General features: G+C 39.4%; 1 protein-coding gene across 2 annotated transcripts in view; it reads right to left on the bottom strand.

The window, feature by feature from the left end:
- The window catches only part of JAZF1 (JAZF zinc finger 1), a 200780-nt gene that overhangs the window by 65819 nt on the left and 111435 nt on the right, over positions 1-23526 (bottom strand). The window lies entirely within an intron of this gene.

Below are 23526 nucleotides of genomic sequence, written 5' to 3'. Positions count from 1 at the left end.
TACAGCAAATATTGAAATCAAGTGTTTCACAAATTCTACATGGCCTGATTTTCTTTTAGGCTGCACTCAACCTTTAGCAATCATCCATTAAAAGTACTCTTTGTTTCCCTATAAAGAAAATGTTCTTGATTGCTCTTTAATGGTTGTCTAATTGCTTCCTTTGCTGAACTAGCTGTTTTCTGAAGCTTTAGAGGTGTGCAAGCACAACCATCGCAATAGATGAAGCTGAATACTGCAAGATTCACACCATTTTGCCTTCTGCCTTAAAACCAGAATTTCTCTTTGTTCTTTGGAAGCTGAACTAGTTACCGTGGTAATATTATAGAACTTCCATATACTCCAGTATAGCTGACGCAAGAATATTAGACAGTATAAAACCATTCTGTATGAAAGAAATATGAAAGTCATGTAACTAGGGATCTTTCACACTCTTGTTGAAAGTGTATCAGTCTGGAAGTTTAGCATCAAAGATCAGACTAAACATACTATGCTGTTGCCTTTTCTCTTGCGCTTACACACACTCAAAAGGAATAATGAAAATGCTCTTGATTCACATCCACACACAGCGAAGAGAAGAATTTGTGCAGCAAACTGTAGCTGCATCAATTAAAATACTTCTACTGTCAGGCTACACTCAAATCAGGTTTCAATTTGTACTCTTTAAATATGAGATTACTCTAACCACGTTTGGCATCCAGAAGTGCAGATCTGTCCAGAAAATACCATGCTGTTCCCCTCGTTGCTTGATTTATTTTTCATATACAATATAGTGCATGCATCCAACATGGTTTGTATTCCACATAATGCATCTCAGGCAATGAAATCTAGTGTCGGCTCTGCAGGACGGGTTCTTCATTTAGACTTCAACCCTATTAGCACAGCTCCACTGGCTCTCTAATATTGCATCTGTGCTCTTACATGAGAAGCAAGGAAGGGAGGAGGATTCCTCATCTGCAGAAGGGGAAACCAAAAGAGCCAGTACTGAAGGAGGGCAGTCCTTTCTGGTTTACTGCTTCCTTTCCCCTCAGTAGCACAGCGCATATATAAAAGTTTGCCTTTGACCCGACTCCTCCCATGCTGCTGTAAGACCACACACCCTCGCCTGTAGCCTGTGGATCTGCTGTATAGAATCACACTTCTGCCAAGGGATGGAGTGGCTACATACCAAAAAAAAAAAGTTTTATAGCAAAATGCTGCATTTGTTAAGTTCACATGCCTGGGAGAACATATGGCCCTTAATCCCTCATATTTTTCTAAACTATTAGTGATATACTTGTTAAAATACTTAGTGGTTGTATCTGTAATTGAGATAAATTTCACTGAAGGCATAAGCTGACGAGGCTACCTGAGCCGTTCTTACAGCAAACTCTCAGAGGCACACTGCCCAAAGAAAAATTCCTCACAGAAACTTGGGTTAATCGGCAACTGAATATTTGGTGACTGATACTCCAACTTCCAGTGTTTAACAGTCAGCCACATATGACAGACAACTAGTCATCTATACCTGTCTGAGCTGCTGCTCTCATTTTTTATGAAGTACATCACTGCTACTACAGATCATTGCAGCGATTAAGGTCTTTGAAAATGCTACCTTCTAGCAAAGAATTGCTGATGGAAAAGAAGCATCAGCCCTCTGCAAGTGACAACATTCTCCTTTCAAAGAAAATAACCACAGCCCTGCAGCAGCAGCAATCTCCAGCTCTCACACACAGTTTTATGGCTGCTAAGTACAGGACATCATCTTGAGAGTGACAGGAGGGCATCCAATTTCTCCCACTGACCGCTTATAAAGCCGCAGCTTTCCTCTCACAATTTTCTGCTGTCTGCAGCATTTCCCTGGAGATCTGGAAAAAGCCACAGCTGGTGGAGTCCCTCTGCAGCAGTGCTAGAGCTTGGGTACTTTGAATAAATCTCTATCAAGCACGTCCACAGAGTCCTAACCTTGGCTTCCACTGAAGGGCATGCTTTCTTCTAAAAGAGACTGCCCCTCCCACTGATCCCAGTGGGTTTCTCAAGAGGCAAAAACCACTGCAGTCTTGTATCTGGGACAGAACAACCCCATCCTGAGGTACAGGCTATGGACTACTTGGATGAAGAGCAGCTCTTCAGAAAGGCACCTGGGGATTCTGGTGGTCAAGGAGCAGAAAATGAGCCAGCAGTGCATCATGGCAGCAACGAAGGCTAGTCATGGCCTGTGTCGCATTTAGTATGAGGGCAGCCAGCAGGTCGAGTGGAGCAATTACTCCCCTCCATGTAGCACTCGTGAGGACAGATCTGGAATAGTATGTCCACTTCTGCAACCCCAACAAAGAGGGAAAGTGATAAAAGGATGTCAGTTCAGCATGGAAGCACTAAGATGGTTGAGGCTTGACCTCATGCAAGATGTGAAGAAGCTAAACAAGCTGGCTGGTTTTGACTAGCTAGGAGGCTCTCCTCAGAGGAGTGTGCACATCAAAAGGGCAAAAGTCAATGGACAGAAGTTTTAGCACAGAAAACTTCAATTTTATATAAAGAAAAAAGGTTTCACAAAAAACCCTGGCACTGGAAAAGGCTGCCCAAAGAGACAAGATCCTGATCAACCTGATCTAACTTTAAGGCTAACCCTACTTGGGGCCAGGTGCTAGACTACAAAACCTCTTGGGATCCTTTCCAACTTAAACTATTCAGTGTTTAGAAAAGGACAGATATCCCTCCTTCCCTAGAGGAAAAAAAGATTGTCTTAGCATCTCCCAATAACAACATTTATTTAGATATTTAATGCTGGATCTCATCTTAAAACCAAGCTATTAAAACTCAAGTGCCTGAAATACAGATCTGTGATTAAAGAATAGTCCTAGAAAAACTACTTTAAAACTTCCACTGTATTCTTCAGTATGTCAAGAGCCCCAGCTTCCTGCTAAGGTCTGGGTAATAGGATTACCCAGGCTCTATCAATTACTCTATCAAAACAGAGCTCCTCTTTGATGTTAAGTACTTTAAGATCCCCATATGGAAGGCAAAAAAAGTTTAGCCTGCTCTGCTACATGTAAAATGTTACCTAGTGAGAGACTAATGTACATTATTTTCTTAGCACTGTACTCCTCCTCTGCGGTTTCATTATGTGACATTTTCATTCATTCCAATATAAAGTAAGTTTCAGAGTATTCGGAGCTGTAACACACAGACACATTAATCACCAGCCTAATACATGTCCTGTGTAGTAGCTTTATTATCTTTTCAAAGCAGAGCTGTAAAAACAGAGAAACTGTGATCTTTTATGCTATCCTTTAATAAAGTTATTTTAAAAATGCTATAAAAATGGTTTCAGTTTTTTTTCCAAGCTACAGCTTAATGCAACGAACTCTTGTACATCCAAAACAGTAAAGTCTGAATAAGTAGTTTTAAAAGTCCCTGTGGACTTGTAATCTAGCAAGAGTGAAGAACTCTAACCACTAGAGACAGAAATGGGAAGGAATCCTGAGTTTCAAGTTACAAAACATGCCTGTTCTTTTGTCATTCTGACGGGGCACTGCCTTGCAAAGTACTCTCACTTCTGTGATAAATTTTAAATGTCTATTCCTCTATGCCAATATTTACATATTTAGGGCAAGGGTGGGTTGGGTATTTTTTTCCCTTCTTCTTCAGGCTCAGTATCAGCCTAACTCCTCATCCACCTAAATTAATGAGTATTTTATGCTCACCAAGATTGTGTCAATAGTAGATTGTGCCTTAGTAGACCTGTGTACTCTTTCATGCAAGGCATGAAGTGGACCAGCCATCGAGGGCGAACATCTTGTCCTCTGTCAAGGCAAGTAGCAGGGACTTGAATGGCAGAGCACCTTGTACTTCATGGAAGGAATGTGTTTGAAGCAATATGGGCTGACACTGGTTCCTTCCCTCCCTGCTCCTTCTTCTGCAGAGGAATGAGGGTACATCCACACATTTATGGCTTTCAAAAAATATCACTTTCAAAGATAGACCTGAAACCTCAACTCGACTTGGAACAAAGCCAAAGTGTTAGAAAAATCCATGTGGTAACAAGAACAGCAATTGACAGCAGGCTTCAAACCTGGTCTGGTCATTACATGCCACCATTTGTCCTAGTGTCCTCAGGTGGTGGCAGTGCACAGTAATTGAGGAGAAAATAGCGTACTTGAGTTATGAACAACTTTCACACCTACGCCTTGGGCAAGCTAGCACTTTTGGACAGAAATCTGACATAACCAGGCAATTCCCCTGATGGGAGACACAGCTGGGATATTTGCATGAACTGAAGTCAGGCTCGAAGAAAAAGTTTTTCTAACTAAATAGAGATGATTCATTGGTATAAAACCAGCACTATTGCAACAGACTTTTACCACTCCAGCAGGAAAATCACCCCTCAGCTCTGTATGAAACAACCACCCACCCACTCCCAGTGTCATGGGGTAGGGGTCTGGCCAGCACACTGGTGGGCTTTATGTGGCCACTAACCCAAAGCAGGAGATGCTTCGGCCATTTTCTCAACATTTCTCAACTTGTTCCCCCAATGAAAACTAAAATTAGAGCAACAAAAACAGAATAAAACTTGCATCTCATCAAGTGTAACTTTAAATGCGTCATTCAATGCGTCTCTCTCTCAATATCCAAAAATTTCACCCTGGGCTCCAGAAGTTTCCTTCCACAAGGTTCAATAGGAAATGACAGGTTTTTGTAATAAGTTTTGGTTTGGGCAAACCAGGGTCTTCATAAGAAATGGATGTTGGAGAAAAATGTTTATAATCTTTCTCGGGGAGGACAATGACACACAAGCAACTATACCTCTGACAAGGCTCTTGGCCTGCATTAACCCCTTGGAAATATTGAGACAGATGTGATCAGCACCCTACCACAATCTGCGACTAAACCCTTTTAAATGGTGGCCAAATGGAGATGGTGACTGTTTTCTTACGATACTCTGCTGTACAAAGCAAGTGTTCCTCTGAAATCACCAAGGAGCTGAGGCTGGTTGGCATGCTAGAAGGCACCAGTTTTCATGTCAGTAACAGCTGTGAGGCCAATCCCCCTTCCTCTCTACCTCCCCTCTCCATTTTTTTTATCCTTTTTTTCTTTTTTTAATCAGAGCAATCCTGAACTTTCAAAAATGAAAACAATTTATCAAAACAAGGACAAAATTTAACTCATACTTTATTGAACCCTTTAATTGGGGAAAAAAAAGACGAATTCATTCACTTTTATTTTTACATCTGGTAAAAAGTATGGAATTCAGCTATTTTGTGCCAAGTTTTGACTAGAAATGAATTTTTACATCCAAGTAATAGATGACTAGGGAAATGGAGTGGCTTAAAATGCAAATGTGGGGATATTAATTATTGTTGTTATTGGGACATTTACAAGAATAGTGTGGCACTATTTTAGAACCAGTAATGTCTAATCTTTTAAAACTACTGTAACAAAAATAGAACTAGAATAAAAACAAGCATTAAAAAGTGAATTCCCATAATGTTTTAGTTTGTTTTGTCTGAAAATTTATTTGAAGTCTGGAAATGCCTGGTGCACGTATTCAGTATTTTGTAACTTAATTTGTTCAACAAGAACAGCAGTATTTTAACAAGGTGAAACAATTTCATGATTAAAGCACTGCCTGCTTCATCAGTACTAAAGAGCTCCTGGAAAAATATCTAATCTTTATAAAGCAGAGACTCATAATTTAACTGCTGAGAACAAATGAAAAGTATAATTCTTTTTTGCTGCTTTAGTAGTAGCATGTGGTGATAGCAAAGTATTAGCATAAGCCAGAACTTGCTCCCACTTTTCTTTCCAGGCATGTAACAAATATCTGATGGCTATGCAAATTCCACCCAAAGCCACGGTGTCCCAGCTGGCAAGCCATACATTAAAAGGTAAATTACACAAAGCTGAGGCCATCTGGACTAAAATATTCTCCTGTCAGTAGGATTTCAGGCTCACTAATTCCACAGAACTAAGAACAATATAGTAAGTGCGGACAATGATATTTTGAGGCGTGGGCTTTTTACCAATCATCATTTTTAAAAAGAAATGAAAATATGAGAATGGACTACAAACTAATTATGGTATTTTCTTGGAATATAATTTTGGAATCTTACATAGCCTAATTTTAGCTGCATTGTATACATACCATATGTTCAAGTTCATAAATGCCTATTTTCTGACAAATGACAAGTTCAGGTAGCCAACAGATCTAACCTACTACATGAATGCCAAGCACAAAGAATCTGAAATCTGAAAGAAGTCTGCCAGCATACACATTTTCACACAGCTGTCAGTACTGGATGTTTCTGTGAAGGCTTTTACTAGAAAGCAACCCTTGACAAGAGCACCTTGATAGTTTTGTTTCTTGTTTAAACCAGTCTACCAAAGCAGATGAAACAGGTAGGAAAATGAACAGTTGAGGGCAGAAAAACTAACCAAACCTTTATAAACCACAGTAGAGTCTCCACTTGTGTTAGTGGAAATTTCTACATTTAATTCACATTAAATTGTCTATCTTGTCCAGTCTTGAAAAACTAATCTCTGTGTTACGTATTACGGAATTTAAAGTAACATCTGTTTCATTGAAATTAACATACTTCTATTTGATTAGCTTATTAACTGTAATTCTCAATATGCTGCAGGAACAGACACCAACTAGAGAGATGCAGTTGACAACACCACCTGTCTGATATAAAGTCCTTTTTATCAGACATGGAGGGATCTGTCAACAGTCAGCCAAAGCATCAGATTAGGAATTGACACAGGGGCAGGAAAATTACTTGCCTCAGATCACGAAGCAGGTAATTGATGGGATGGGGAACAGAACCTGTGCATCTTGACTCACAGCTTCATATCTTTGCTAACGGCTTTCCCCAAAATCAAATGATACAAGGAAAGAGCAGTTTGTAACTTGGGCTACGTTAACAGAGACCATATTTGAGGAAAAATACATTTAGGTATTTTACATGCTACTGGGAATATTTATTATACTTGTCCTCTAATTTCCATCAAAAACATTTTCTATTTCATCCAGATGTGAGATAAACAGAAGAATTAGAAGTGATACATTCATCTTAACGTGGCTACTGTCAGTAATTTTCTCTTTAGTAACAGTGATTGCAACAGTCTTCAACAAAAGAGGTACAACAGAAGGGATTTCATGCAGAACACCTCCCTTCCTCTGCAGCTCAACTAGCAGTGTTTAAAAAATACATATTCTCAAAGTCATAATGCATGAACAAGGGTAAAGAGCGAATATGGCCTCCTTGCAGACCCCACTCTTTTCTCCTTTCACTCTTCTTTCCTATCTGCTGAGATCCTATGCTCCTCCTAACAGCAATGAGTCTTTGATATCCTGTCAACGTCTCTTAACCTACATTACACTTCTTAAATCACACAGCATCTCACCATATCAAATCTAAGTCATCAGCTCTGTCCTTATTGTTCCAATATACCGAGAGCTAGAAATGCTCTAAAGTTATTCAGAGAAAAAAACACGACAGAGGCACAGTCTCAGTTGTACTAATTTCATTTTCACGGGAAATCAGGAGGGGAAAAAAAAGAAAATACAAATGCACAGCCAGGCAGCAAGAGCTATGAGGCTAATGGTGGCCGATGCTTACAACTCTAAGCTGCTTTGGCTAAATTGCTCCTCAAGGACTACCGGTTTTGTTCTCCTCAGAGCTGTACCACAGACATGATCATGAAAATGCTACTTTCTGTGAACTGTTGCTCTCATGTAAAAGTCTTCTCAGTATGCCCTCTTTCTGTATGTATGGTTTTTAGGCTTGATACCCAAAAGTAAATGTTAATGTAATTATCCAGCCAAGTCTTCATTATCTGTCACTTGAAAACTGGGGTTATAGTTCAGAGACTGTGAACTAGTTGCTGAAAGTGTGCAGAAAACTTCCGTCTACAAATGAAATAAGCACACAGACCCACGTGAAGACCCACTGTTAAGACTGATAGCATTCATCCCCTTAGATACCACTCTCTGTCACAGCTACCATGGAATTCCCAGTCCCAATTTCCGCTCCACAGCCTTTGCCTGCCTTTGTCTGCAGCGCACAGTATCGTCAGGAAGGCAGGTGCCAAAGAGACCTGACTGGAAGACTTAATTCGGGAGATTTCTTGGATATCTGGGTGCTTATTCTTATGTAAGTTCCTCCTAGAACTGCTCTTACTTTACACTGTTCTTTACAACTTCCACTGATCCGAGGCGAGCAATATAGCAAGGCACTTAAGTTCTCATAGATGTTTAGTGAATTCCCCAAGGACTAACCTGTACTGTGAGAAATGTTTGTGCACCAAACAGAAGGCCATAGGCAGTTTCCATTAGATGATATGGACAGAAAACAAACTGCCTATGACCAGCAAAAATAATGGAAAACAGCTTTCTCTAAGCTCCTATGTGTCAAGGCTACTCCAGGGCTGCACTGCCAGACAGCATTTAGCAGCTGAGTCCTTCTTTCCCTCAGTACCCAGAGCATTTGTTTGTGTCTTTCCTGTCCAGCCAACAACTTAACAGATGAAGATTAGATTAATTTATCCAATGTTTTAAGACCTCTACTCTACTGTTAAGCTTAGTGAAAAATGGCCAGCAGGTTCCACAACTGATTGGCATGAAGTATGGTGGGTTCCCAGAAACCAGGCTTCCTATATATGTTGTGGGATATCACTTTTTATTTATTATTGATTTTTCTTTCATCAAATACATTTCCACATACTTTGGAACTAAAACAAAAGTTCAGCAGCTTCAAGTGCTAGCTAATTTGCTTTCAGGATTGTTGACAGAGGACTAAAAAAGGAACTATTTATTAGTGGCATTACCACAGAAGAATGATACCAAGTCCTAGATATTCAAAACATGTGTCCATGTGTCTTTTCCTGTGACACAGTGCTCACAAGGGAGAGATCCAAGCACCAATATCAGCAAGTATCTTCTGAGGATGAGGAAACAAAGTTTTTAAGTGACACTCAGCAACAAGAAGATCATATTTACTAGAGACGATTCAAAGTAGAAAGCTTTCCTTTTACATCTACTCACCAGGATCCAGAAATAAACCTTCAATGAGAAATTTAATGCTTCCTTTCTCTAACTGCCAAAATGAGATACCAGCCCCCACCCATCACACTGAAGGACCCTTCCTGGACTCAGTTCATGTATTCCCTCCCTTGAATTCTACTTTATGTGTTTCAGCCATCCTATAACTTAGCTAATCCAGTCTTTTATTCCCCCCAAATATTCATATCGCACAATTAAAATTTCTCCCTCGTTCTCCAAAAAACTCCCATGTTGTACCTGCAAGGGGAAGCTACCCTCACTTCTGCTCATCAGCCTTTCCCTGTCAACAAAAACCCCACCTTGCATGCACAGTCTGATCCTGACACTTGAACTGCAGCCCAATAATGACCAAGTGGGAGCTTCTCAAGTATGATGGGTGATCCTGTCTATGCCTGCCTTTGCTCTTTGTGCTTTTGGGAGCATGTCCTGGTTTGAGTGAGTGGCGGGGGTTTTTTGGTAGCAGGGGATGGGGCTACAGCGGTGGCCCCCTGTGAGAAGCTTCTTGGTGCTCCCCCGGCTCCGAGTCAGACCCACCTTTGCACTGAGGTGGGGCCAATTAGCTGCGCCTCTGCAATAACGTATTTAAGAAGGGGGACCTGGGAGGAGTTGTGGGAGAGGACATCTGTGCGAACACTGAGGCCAGTGGAAGGAAGGAGGAGAAGAGGGGAGGTATGCCAGGGCAGGGACTCTCCTGTACCCCATGGTGATATGGCAGGGCCACCCCCCTGCCACCCATGGGGGTCCACAATGGAGCAGATACTAATTTGCAGCCTATGTGGGGCCCCACACAGGGACAGGTGCCTGCACCTGAAGGAGGCCGGGACCCCATGGGAAGAAGCCCCCGCTGTTGTAGTTCGGCGCTGGGAGGACTACAACACATGGGGGTGACCCACACACCTGTGGGAGTGACCCATGTTGGAGCTGATTTGTGGAGGACTGTCTCCTGTGAGAGGGGGACCATGCTGGAACAGGGGAGGAATGCCAGAAGTTCCCCCCCCAAGGTGGAAGAAGCAGCAAGTCTGACTGCACCCCCCACTCCCTGCTCTGCTGGTGAGGAGGAGGTAGAGATATCAGGGGAAAAGCTGAGCCTGGGAAGAAGGGAGGGGTGGGGGAAGGTGTTTTCAAGATGTGGTAATGCTTCTCATGGTCCTACTCTGTCAAGTGTTGTTGTTAGTGTCTGTATTAAATTTATGCTTTTTCTTCCCCTAATAAGTCTGTCTTTTGCCTGTGCCTTAAAGGACGATGTCGTCCCTCTCTGTCCTTACCTCAATTTCCTGAGTCTTTTGCTTCCCTCCTTTCCCCAGCGCTGGGGGGGAAGGGGGGAGTGAGCAGCTGCGTGGTGCTCAGTTGCCCTCTGAGCTCAAACCACAACAGAGCACAAAAGTCTTGTGCTTTCTGTCTCCTTCCTACCTGATGACACTGTCAAACCACTCACCACACCTGACTTTTTAAATCACTTTACGCTGGCCTCAGTTTACTTCCACTGGAGTTTGAGCAAGCAATGTCCAGCTGAAGTCACCAGTAGTGTGAAATGACTGAAGGCTGAGAGCATATGAAACCAATATATTCCTTGTGGTTCTTTCAGTGCACAGTAAGTGAGCACAGATTGGCTGCAAATTCAACCCAGACTTACAAACCTCAGCAAATGTTCTTGTGAACTTGATCCAACCTTCAGGTTTGTTTCATCCAGTTTCAGGTTTCATCGTGAAAGTTTCACTGTGCCCTACATGCTGCCCCAATAAACGATGTCTCAAACAAAATGAGGACATCAGCAAAAATGAGGGAACTCTTCAGATAGCAATGTTTTAGTTTTATACCATATGTGAGAACATGCATTGACAAGTAGTATGCATAGAATTACTGCTGTTACAAATCAAAAATTGTTGACGGTTGATGGACTTCTACTTTAGTACAATTTCTGCCAAGAAACTATTTTCAAGAAATGTGGATGGAATACCTCGGTGCCATAGTTATTTTCTCTCCCCATCATAACTGCTAAGAAACTGTAAACCTTTTCTTCTCAACACATGCACAAACGCCCCAGCACGATTTCTAGACATTTGGGATGTGCAATAACTAAACTCAAATTTTGCTGAAGCAGTATCTTCTGCCTGCATATACCATCACTGAGGTAGCAAAGGGAAAGGAAAAATAACGAGGAAATGGAACATCTTTTATGGATCACATGAATACAAAGCCAAAATGCACTTAATTGCCTAGTCATTGAACATATGACATCTCTTCCTATAAAGCTTGTACTACTGGCAATGTTTCCTTACTTCTCAATCATATTAAAACAATAATTAAAATAAAAAATCCCTAGACTTACTATACTTTTGGGAAATGATGTAGGTTGCTATTTTATATTGCATATCATCTAAGCAAAATCTCATCAATTTTGTAGTCTGAAATCAAAACTAAATTCATGTTACATTCAGTTTTGGGAATTATTTAATCCCTGCACAAAAATATTGTTAAAGAAAAAATAAGCTTTATAATATTAATGGTCCAAGTCATGTAGGAAGACAGTCAACTTTGATGTCTCACAAGCAACATGCTGCTGAGATGACTGAAGTTAGTCCTCATTTATACAGATGTGATTTGTAAAAAAAGTCACTTAGAAACTGTGACAGGAGGTTTCCCATAACAGATTTCGAGGTGGATACACCCGAAGTCAATGTACCATTCCAGTCAAGTTGCCCTTACTGGACTGGCCCAAAGCCTAAAGGGAAATCCCTATTGAGTGAAAGAGATGTATGCTGGTTTCCAGTAGAGCAGTGGTACTATTTACAATTTCCAGCCTAGCTGTGCCGAGTTACACAGTTCTAACTGAACCAGATGGACAAAATCAAAACTACCAGTGACATTTCATAGGCCCTTAAAATGTACAATGCAAACGATCAATTATGCACACAGGACCTTAGGTGCTAATAAGAATAAATGAGGTTGCACTACATGGAGCATTAAAAGAAAAATTAGCAGTCGTTACCTATTGATTGTATGTTTCTTCTACTAGCACAAAGAAGACTACATTAATTTTATATAACTGCACTACAGGTTTCTACAACTCCTTTTTCCAGCTTTCTACATTAAATGGCAAACAACAACAAAAAGTGGGCAACCTCTGGGTGATAATGACTGTGAAAGGGAAATCAGTAGAAGAACTATAAAAAATAAAGGTATACATTTTACAGGGCAAAATTAATGGGAACAGGAAACCTAAGTACTCTCCTGCATGCATGTGAAAACCCCCACAAAATGTCATTTTTACAGTATATTTAGCAGATTATGAGAATTACATTTAGCAAGAGGTATTTTTTCATTACTGAAAATGGTAACACTCTTGGGTTTGTTTTTATTAAAAGAGTTGATATATAGCACTGGGTGGAAATTCAGGGCATTTCTAGGATCTCAACATAGGTAACACAGGTAACAGTATTTCTGTAGTTGGTCAGATCCCAAAGATCACTTTAAAAGCATAAGCTCAAAGTTTCAGCACTGGAAATACTCAAAACAGGCTCTTGTGTTTAAGGTCTGTGGTTATAAAGTCAGCATCAACCTCGATAATCCTCTATATAGAGGACAGAAACTGTTCAGCTACCTCTTGCCAACAGCATTGTCCAACTGACCTGGTTTAAATTGCTTAACAACTTTTGGTAAATACGACCTTTTAGAAATGGCACTTGAGCGAACGAAGTAAGAAACAGTACAAAAGGAAGTCACACATAAATGCAGAGTCACCTTGAACGGAGGGATGTTTTGCTTTGTTTTGTTTTTAACCCTTTGTTAAAAGTGTTTCACACTGGAAGGCAGGGCAGGGAAGGAAAATGTTTTAAAAAAAAAAATAATCTGGTTTTGTTGAAATTACTTTACATTGTGTGTAGCAGCAGGAGAACCTACTACCACAAATTGTCAAGAAATGCACCACCACCACAGGAGCTATGGGTGAACTGGATGTTAACAGGAGTGGTCTTGCTATCCACACTACAAACGCAAGTAATAAAGTCAACCTATACCCAGCTCAAGAGTTCTTGTGACAAGTTAATGATTCAAGGCACGTGGTCAATCCCCAACACTGATGATGGCAAACGTGAAATGTTATTTATATGCAACTGTGGAACAACCTGTCTCTTCTGCACCTCCATCCAGAGTGCCCCTTTATCAGCTTGTAAGGATGCACCAAGATTATATACTCTCCTCACGGCCAATAAACTGCTAGCATTGCCCAGCCAGAAAGAGAGGGGGACATAAGGGACAGTGGGAGAAGCCTGAAGAGGCTGGGGGCAGCAGGAAGAGCAGAGAAGAAAGAGCGAGCAGAAGCCAGCTACAAAGTGTTAGTGATCCTTGAGGCTGCAGGCCTCATTATGACAGTTTCATTAGAAATATAGATTAATACACCTGACACATTAAGAAAGTCCAGGAAAAGAATGTATGGAGGAGAAGCTGCAAGAACAACAAAAAACACACCAAAATCCTGAGATTCAGTAATCTAACATCATTAAAACAAAGTCAGAGGAGAATTACTCAAATCTTCGCTATTCCCTGTAGCATACCACAGCAGCAGATACCAGAAATAATGGTGTGTTGAAAAAGGAAGGTCACAGTTTTACAGGAGAAAGAGTTTATCATGGGCTGTCATGCAAACTTAGGATGATGAGGCTAGTCTCACCCAAATACCTCTCCATGTTGGTACAGATGGTAGCACAAAGGCTGTAAAGCACATATCCCAGTCCACAGCTACTTCCCTCTCTGTTATGCTATCTTCTGCATCCAGTACAAAAGCTATTCTATTTAGAAATGACACAATATTAAACAACTATGCAAGGCAAACCCACAACAATTCCTCTGCAAATCAAGGACAAATCACCAGTGTCTACCCCTGTGAACCATCTACACCTATAGATGGAATTACTGTTGTAATTATTTCCATTTCTGCCTGTATACTCATACACCACCACTTGGGGAAAAAAGATGTGCTTGATTTTAAAAACCAAAAACCTAAAACCCCAACAATAAGCAAGAAAGAAAACCTTTCTCAGTTCTCTCAGAAATTAGAACAAGAAATCTAATGTCTGCAAACGTACTGCTTCAGGGAAACTAAGACTCAGAAAGCATTAAATCAGCCTGACTAATTATACTATAACTGAGTCAAATTAAATGAATAAAGCCTCCTTTCAATAGTGTTTGTTTGCTGAACCAAGCAAGCTTTTTGACTACCTGTTTCAGGCCACCTTAATCCAACTTAGGTTGCTTAAACAATGTGTAATGCAAACATACACAACAACTATCCTTAAAATGCATGGGATTAAACTTTAGAGCTCGACTTTCAGAAATCAAAGGTATGTAACTATCCAGCTGTATTCACAAATATGTACAGACAGCTGTATATCCGAAGTAGCCCATGTACATGCACCAGTTTCAGGGTTTTACTTCTACTTCACTGTGCAAATTCTCAGTTTTACAACCTTGTAAATTGTCTTTACTTTCTGAGGTGGGGACAAGAAGTTTCACAAAAATCCAAGGACGAGATCAGAGCAATCTAGCCCCTGTTACTTCATTCATAACAACAACAACAAAAGGTAGTCATACGGTTTTGCATATATCTCTACACTGTTGAAAAATTATTTTCTGACTACCTAATGCCATACTATCTTAGCAAAAATAACTAGATAAAAAAAAATTTAATGGATGATGTGCCAGGGATTCCTCCTCTTAGCACTAACAGCACTTTGCGACTTTATGAGAGCAGCTCCAAAGGAAAATCAAAAGCCAAATAAAATTCCGTTACACAGAAATCTTTTCTTCTCACTTCTGCCTTGATCACATGAAAAGTTCCTTTACTATATAATGTCTGCTCACAATCAAGGCAGCCAAGCTTCACCAATTCCTTGTCATAATATGTATCCTCATTGCTCTCTTTGATTTATGTTTCATATCCACCAGTTACTTTCAGTTGACTTCAGTTTTAACCTTCATTTGGTTTTGCATTTCCATGGCATGAAGTCTAGTTGGGATTCCAGTGCAGAACACGGGTTCCTTCCAGCTCTCTATTGAAGGTGCTTGGCGACTGTTATAACCTGTGTTATTCCAGTCATAGATCTCAGAGAACCATCTTCCAAGAGCATTTTGCTGATGGACTGCAAAACTCCCTGTTGGCCTGCTGAACTCGCCCACGGCCTCATTAGGAACATAAAGGAAGAAGCCAGTTCCGTCAAGCTCTCCACCTGGTCTCCATTTCTTGGGACACTGGAGTATTGCAGAGGAAGTGGTGGGATAATGAATGCATCCTTGCAGGACATACAAACTTTCTCTCTGGCTCAAAATCAAATTGAGAGGTCAACACAACCACAAAAATATTTAATGAAAATTAAGGCTGAGACGAACACTTTGGAGTAGATTTTACGTAGCGGAAGATGACATCAATATTCTTTCCTCATGAGCCAACTTCTCCAGCACTAAGAATATTCTCTCATCTGCACTTAATCTCCAGAATAGGCTATAGGCTGTCCTAAAGCATGACCTGGACAGCCTCTGTATGCAACCTCCAAATTGCAGCCCTACTTCTGAACGTCCACAAGAAGATACAAAGACATACTTTGTGCTGCAACTCTATTTTGTTACGTGGCCTTTATGCTCACAGTCCCCATCCCTCATTGAATATGAGCAAGACTTTGCCAATTATATGTGAGAGCCCTTATCTGGAAGTGTTATATGCAAAAATGATAATGAGGGAGAAGGGAGGGAAACATCAAGTGCCCACAGATACTTCAGAAATTATTCTGGTATGTAGTTTGTTACATTTTAATAAATTACAAGTGAGTGGGATATTCATTACCGGAAGGAATCTAAGAATACACAATGTACTAACATATCTAAGAGCTAATATAGGAAAAAAAAAGTAATGCAATAATTTGCATTTTGAACTGCTGAATTTATTTGAAAAATCTTGCGTTTAGTCTTACTATAGATTAATCCTATGCATGCTTTTTTGCAACAAATCTAAATGGGTAGCATTAGTTTGAAATATTGTGGTTTTTTTAAAAATCAGGGAAGTTAGAAAAAGCAGCACAACTACTTTTGTACAAAAGACCAATGATAAGTAAACTTTAGATTTAAAAAAAAAAATCAGGCCACAGTCCGTGAATATTACCAGCAGCTGGTCTGGACCGCCCTGGGATTTGAGGGGTGGTAAGCTTGCCAATCTGTAAATCATCACATGCAGCTCAGATGCTTTAGATTTTAGCAAAACACTGGGCAGCAAGGACCCTTCCTAGAAAGTTATCTACTCTGCCTGTAATTTTGTCTTGTGTGCGTAATGTTTTGTTGCTGCTGTTGATGGTGATTTAAAGAAAAAAACATATTAGCATTGGAGGTAACTAGCTGTATACAACAGCCATTTCTGTAAGTAATAAAGATAGGAAGAACAGCTCCTGTTTTCAGCCATTTTATCTCAGATAGTACTTGAAAGAAAACTAATACACAAATGTAAAATTTTTGCTCATCATTCACTCTGAAATCAAAGCATAACAGACTTTCCACAAATTCTTATTTCTGCAGAGGATCTGAAACTGGCACATTAGTGTGTTTTTCAAATAGGTTTGTGAGTACGTTAAATAACTGTAATATAAAGAATGAATGTACGTTATTACCAGAGTCTTGTAAGAATAAGGGTCTCATGCTATCATTCACAGAAATAGATAGTGAGAGAGCTGTTACACCACATAGCTGACAATGAAATATCTGAATACAATTTCTTCATACAGCAAACACACAGTCCTGCTGAAAGCACTATTACTGCTTATGACCAAATTTAAACATCACAGAAAAGAAATGCCCTCCTTTTTAAAGCAAAGGAAACTGAAGAATTTCACCCCTTCCTCCCCAAAATGAAGTGACCTGCGCAAGAGTAAGTGGAAAATATATGCAGAAAGCTAGGAACTGAAACAGGATGGGCCAAGACAAAAAAAATTGCCAGAAAGACAAGATGATTTTTTTCATCAATTTTGGCATGCTACATTGACAAAGGATGAAGAAATGCCGCTAAAGACAAGAATCTTGAAAGTCATAAGGATTTATACCAACAGCTAACTAAACTACACACACAGAGGTGCGTATATGCACACTTGCAAGGAACAATGCTGACTTGGCAACGCTTCTTTTACTCGAGGTTCACAAAAAGGAATTTTTTCTGTCCCTGGTCTTTCATATAAGCATTGCCAGAAGAAAGCTAATTACCTCTCAATTAAAACTAAAAAAACAACTCCACAAATAAAACACATTCTTTCAGTGTCCTACATGTTTTAACTCATGATGTAATGTTTATTTCAGGGCATGGCATTAGGGCTTTTCCTTAAAATGCCAATCCGCTTTTTGATCTTTACTGCTGACATGAAATAAAAGAGCTGTACATTATATAAATCTTCAGTTTCGCATAGCTTGAAGCTGATAAAAAGAGAAAACAAAACCAACTGCATAAATCCTTCCAAACCAAAAGGCATTCCCCTTACCCTAACTAACATTAATTTCTGCACATCTTGTTTGAATTATCATCTGAAGATTGTTTTGTTCCATCTCCAGAACAAGTCAAACAGCAGAGCATAAAGATATGGCTACATGAATAAAAACACATGATCAACTTGGTCACTGCAAACCTAAAAATAAGCTCAGACAGAAAAATATTATCTGGCAATTGACACGTTACTTTGATCCTTTCCTTTCTGTGTTCTGTCACATGCATTCAATCCAGCAGCTACTGGAAGCATCGGCATGCACCTTCAACGTGATGAGAATCAATAGCCTGAGGGAAACACTGCACTCTCACAGAGATGTGATATTCAATTCAAGTAAGAGAGTATCATGTTACAGAAAGGAAAAGTTAAATTTTAAGACAAGGGGCAAGAACTGTGGTACTTGGCACTATAAAATGTAGCAAGTCTGAACAGGTGGCACAGCAATCAGATTCCCTGGCTTGGATCTTCTTGTGCAGAAACTGATCTGCAGTAGGATTCCCAAAACAGAAAAGTCTTTCTTGTCTCTACCCTTTTGCTTCTGAATCATGACATGAGAATTAAGACAGTGCATGCTATACTGAAAAAAAAGTTAGGATGGTCTTCTTTTAATTACCTTTTTTTTTTAAAATGTTGGTTTTTCATTCAAAAAGACAAATTAACTACTTTGAGATTAAAATCAGTTTTTAAATATAAAAAAATTAAGTTTTTATATATTTCTTTGTTGCATGCCTCAATTAATCTAATCTACCACCAATAATACACCTTCAAAGCTGAAATCTCAGGCCTGAATTAGAAAGAATTAAAGTCTGATCTTCTGCTTATCAGGTGAATGCTGTGAATACTTATTTTAGAGGAAGATGCTTACTGTTTCAGAATTGTTTCATTTTGCATATGCCTCCTGAAAAAGCATCCATTAAGAAAGCAAGTAAGGAGAAACAAATTTACTTCTCTCCAGCCTCATGATTTTAAGTTTGATTCCAGACCGTGCCCCAACAGGCATTCCAACGACAGTACACTGAAATCAAGAGGCAAATAGAAGAAGTGTCAAGATGAGAACTGATGTCCTACCCCAAGCCGGTTAATAGTCTTATGATTAAAACACTCCTAAGGGATCAGAGGAGGAAACTGAATCTTGGTATTCCACACGTTATACAAAAAACACTCATGCTCTCACAAAAAAGGAAGCAACAGGATTTGCACTGCTGCTGAGAAAATGTTCTAGAGAGGTTTTTGGTGGCACATTCAGTCACTGGGTATGACTTCTGACAGGCTACAGGCTTTCATTAGCTTCTTATTTAACTACTGCTGATAGCGTACCTCTGGGAAATGTCATAGCAGAACCACAGGAAAAAGTGCGCAATGTGTCACAAAACTGCGGATGCTGCTAGGTAGCTTTAACATAAATCACTATACTTACTGAAAGCATGTTTAACTGTTATAACTAAATGCATCCACAGAACCAACTGTCAGAGGAAACCCACTGAACACACAGCAGAAGATATCCCCAGTGATAAAGAACTGGTATGACTGAAAGTGGCCAATGGCAAGAGCGAACCTCCCGTATAAAATGGAGTAAGAATCACTTCAAATTTCTATCCAGCACTGAACATTGTATCTGAAAAAAAAGTTAAGGCCAAAGAAATAAAGTATCATGCAGCTTGGATGCTAAGAAACCACACCAATGTAGTCAAAGGGCACTGCCTCCAAATCCAAAATATTCTTCTTGTTACTGCATTAGTAACATAATGCATACTAAATATATCACTGCCTAATAAAGTCTTACCACTTTTTAAAATAACTTTCAAGTGATCATTAAATCCTATAGTGCTGGCTGTTAATTTTACTCCTGGAAAAAACAGCTAATAGCAGTAGAACCAGAATTAGTGAGCTGGACAAGCTGCAGGGACAGTTTGCAGTGGTTAGAACTTTAATTCCTTTCACAAATGCATATGCTCACAGAAATGACTGATTCTACTTCTAGTGGTATTAAAAAAGGAAGCAGAGTAGGGAAATTTGTTCTTGAGAAGTCAATGACTATTGGAAGGAAAGGGAAATGGGGGGAGAAGCCTGGAGCCTACAGGAATTTATAATGGTAACAGTGAGGCAAAATTTAACTAGCAAAGTTAAAAATCTGGAGGGAGGAGCAAAAATGTTAGGACTGGCTCAGAGATGTGCAAGGACAGTCTTGGACTATTCAACCAAGAACACCATCCAGTTTTGATCACAGGCTTCATTTGTGCTCCCAGATGTGCACAAGAATAAACTTTATAGACATTCAACAGCTTCGTTTAACAGACTGTCCACAGGCAACACTGAAAATGTTCACCCCAGTGTGCTGTAACTGCTTGAAGGATCGATGCTTAAAACCTATTTTATTATCTAACCTTTCTTGTATGATCTCAATTACCAACAGAAAACCACTATTAAAAAAGAACCTAGGATTAATGTAATTAAAAGTATTTTGGTAGCTTTTAAAAAATTTTAAGGTTACAACAGTCTTTGCTTTCAGCATTTCCCTAATATAGCTATTATGTGATTTGCAGTAGAAACACTAAATAATTAAGGCAGCTTAGTTTCAGTTGTAGGTGCATTCTAGCTTCATTTTTTCTTCACCATGATGAAAATTTAATCAAAGCAATTTCTGTATCTAAGGAAGATGTATTTTAAAGGAACTTTATTAAATGCACATTTAATTGCTCTTCTTACGGCATATGCTTCCAATAATACAAGTTACTATGGCACTTCCTACCTTCTATTTTCAAGGTGAAAGGAATTTACTCCAATAAATTATGCTTTCTTCTTATTTCTGGTACTTACCAGCCCAAAGCTGAAAACCTGCTTTAAAATGTAACTGTAAAGGATTTTTCATTCATGAGTTTTAGAATCAAAGCTTTTTATTTTTAGTATTTTTCTTTTTAGTATTACCTTTTTAGCCAGAGGAAGTATTTGTATGCCTCTGTTGTCTCCTCACTTGTGCTAATAATGCTGGGATGTTTATTTTGTTTTATAAAAAAACCCAACCGGTTCCCACAACAGCTACTTTCATCACTAACAGGTAACCAGAAGTATCCATATTAAACAAATTTTTGAATATGCAAATGCTGAGGAGTCTCTCTCCATTAGACTGCACAAGCCTAAAAGCCTTGACAGTATACTGCAACTCTAGGGCTTCCCAAGCAAACAAGAACCACCACCTCCAAAGTCCCAGACGAACAATCTCAGAGACACAAACAGCACTATGTAGCTTCCAATAAACACCAAGCAAAATTCATTGTCATGTTAATTAATTTAAAGCTCTAAGTAGTGAATCTAAGTAGTAGTATAAGCAATATTAATTATTGCTGCTAATCACTGCATCTGAATGCGATACAAAATATATATAAAGGTGTCTTGACCCATATGCAAAGGAAATACCTCTAGAAAGTACTGGAGGATGTTGGCCCAAGTGCTCATTTTCAACTACTCCTGACAGATCACAGCCAGTATCCCATACATGTAGTAGCACCATTGAACTCCTTGCAGACAAACCACTCCTGTATTTATAGGATGGAAGCAGATGAACTGCATCTGCTTTGGCAGCAGTGTGTCTTACTGACTCCAATTTTGACTTCTAAGAAAGCAACCCAAAATTTAGTAGGGAAGAATCACCAATACCGGAGACTGCATTAAGGCTACACTAAACTTCATCTGAGAAAAGGATTTGCAGCAATTCAGTCAGTGCCTGGTGCAAGTGTTTGATGTAGCGATAATAAACCATTATGACCTATAATTTATATTTGTCCACCAATTTTAAAAGGAATGTTATCTGTCTACATGAGGATCACACACTATGGAAGCTGCATCTGTGTGTAGTTACTGAAAGCCGTAATGGCAGTAAATCTCCAGCAGAGAAAGAGATGGAGCCTTACAGATTCAGACATCCGTACTCTGAAGGTTGTTTCAGAACTTAAGAGCACATACAATATTGCCATATTAATATGCCTGAGAAAATAACCAGGGGTAGAAGGGAAATGGAAACAAGAGTATGTTTCACGTTGTAAACAGAAGACTCCTGCACTCTTCTATATCTTCTATCTGCTTTGCTGATACCTTATCCTCCCAGCTATCAAACCAGACAACCCAGATTTATGTTCTGTTTTGGTTTAGCTTATAATGGCCACCATACAACAGGGCAATGGGCAGAGCATAAAGCACACCCACTTAATCTTTCTCCCACAACATATATTAAGTGTACATCTTATCATACACTTTTGACAGTCCCTGAGAATCAGAAGTCCCTATTTTCCCAGGCTCCACGAGAGCATACGGCCCACACAGAACATACTGAATATACAAACCTGCAGAGGAAGATTGTTTTAAGGTCTGGAACTCACAGCAGGAACTGAGCTAAGTTCAGTTCCACTTGGAAGCCATAAAAGCATGGGTTTAAAAAAAGTGCAGCAGTATCTGGTGTTTGATATCTAACAGTATGCAACATGTTTATGACATGTATTAGGCTACAAAATCTGAGTTCATAGCCTGGGACAACAAAGCAGAACTTGGATCTGGCATATGTAGTGGGAAATAGAAAGGCATGTCTTCTAAGTGTAATGGATATTGCTGCTCCCTCAAGAGCCTGAGCTGCATAGAGCAGGTGGTTCAATGAAAGACATCAGCACTTTGGAAAAAATTAAAATACAATTAAAAGAGCAATTAAATACCAGCTGGTTTAAGTAAGAGTCAACTCAGATTAGGTTTTACTATAGGAACAACTCGATTCAGTTCTGAAGAATTATTTCTCAGAATTGAAAGGGTAAGAAAGTTTGGGCAAAATATGCAGTGAGTAACTAAAACTGTCTCAGTCACATGGAACTCAGTTAAAAAGGGTACCAAAATGATGAAATCTAGATGAGGTACCACTTTCAAACTACTTTAAAAGTAGTCTGATTCCAAATCAGACAATTAAGTCCTGTGGCACTTTCTGTGGTCTTAAAACAGCTTTTCCCTAATTTTCAAAAAAACTTCCCTCTCTCTCACATTAAGTAAAATAACCCCAGAAGCAACAAGAGAAAACGCCCAAGTATATAATGGAAAGAGGGAAACATACCAACATACACAGCATACCAAACCTACATATTGAAAAAAAAAAAAGTTTTATACATTAAATGAGATCAACAGAAATAACTTTTAAAAAGGGTCATGGTCAATTTCAAAATATGCTTTAAAGGGTAGGACTGTCTCCAGGAAGAACAGGAGTTACTTGCCAAGTAGGAAATCATGCCAATACCACCTATTCTTAATCATTATAGTCTCATACAGCGGAGAAAATGTAGTCATTTCACCAAGTGAATGCTACTTCTTACTTTCATAACTCAAAGTCATCTTTCTCCCCTCCACTGACACCCTTCCTCTACAGCAAATATACAAAGCCAAACGGTGGATTCTGTGTTTGAAAAAAGGTTGGTGTGGGTTTTTTTTTCCATTTTCCATTTTTAACGTGAAGTAGAATTAGAAAGAAAAATTTTGCGTTATGTATGACCCATGAGAGTTTGAATCAACTCAGTCTACCCTAAATTAAATTTTGGGTTAATCTTCCAGGCTTGTGAGTTTGTATCCCATCCTCTAGACAGCAAAGATGCAAAAGAAAACTGGTGTCCCATGTATATATATAAAAAAAAAAAAACCACTATACATTTTCTGAGACATGCATTTCCAAAATGCAACTAACTGGAACTTTCAACCACAGTACTCCTGATCAAAAAACCAGTATGATGTGAAAGACAAAAACCTTGCCATCTTTCCCTTTCATGCAGCATGCTCCATGGGTCACTTTCCTCCCAGAGGAAAAGTAATCTGAGCTATCTCCACTGAGTTCTGCAATATGCTTAGGTGAGAGGGAAAATAAGGGGCAACTCCCAGGCTGCTCTTCACTGTAACACAGCCTGAGACATGAGCAGTCCTTCCATTCCTCCATGCTGGAGTACTCTGGAGGTTTCAGTT

This window comes from Strix uralensis, chromosome 1, assembly GCF_047716275.1.
Source record: "Strix uralensis isolate ZFMK-TIS-50842 chromosome 1, bStrUra1, whole genome shotgun sequence".
In the NCBI taxonomy this organism is placed as follows: Eukaryota; Metazoa; Chordata; class Aves; order Strigiformes; family Strigidae; genus Strix; species Strix uralensis.
This window is presented reverse-complemented; position numbering and strand designations above follow the sequence as displayed.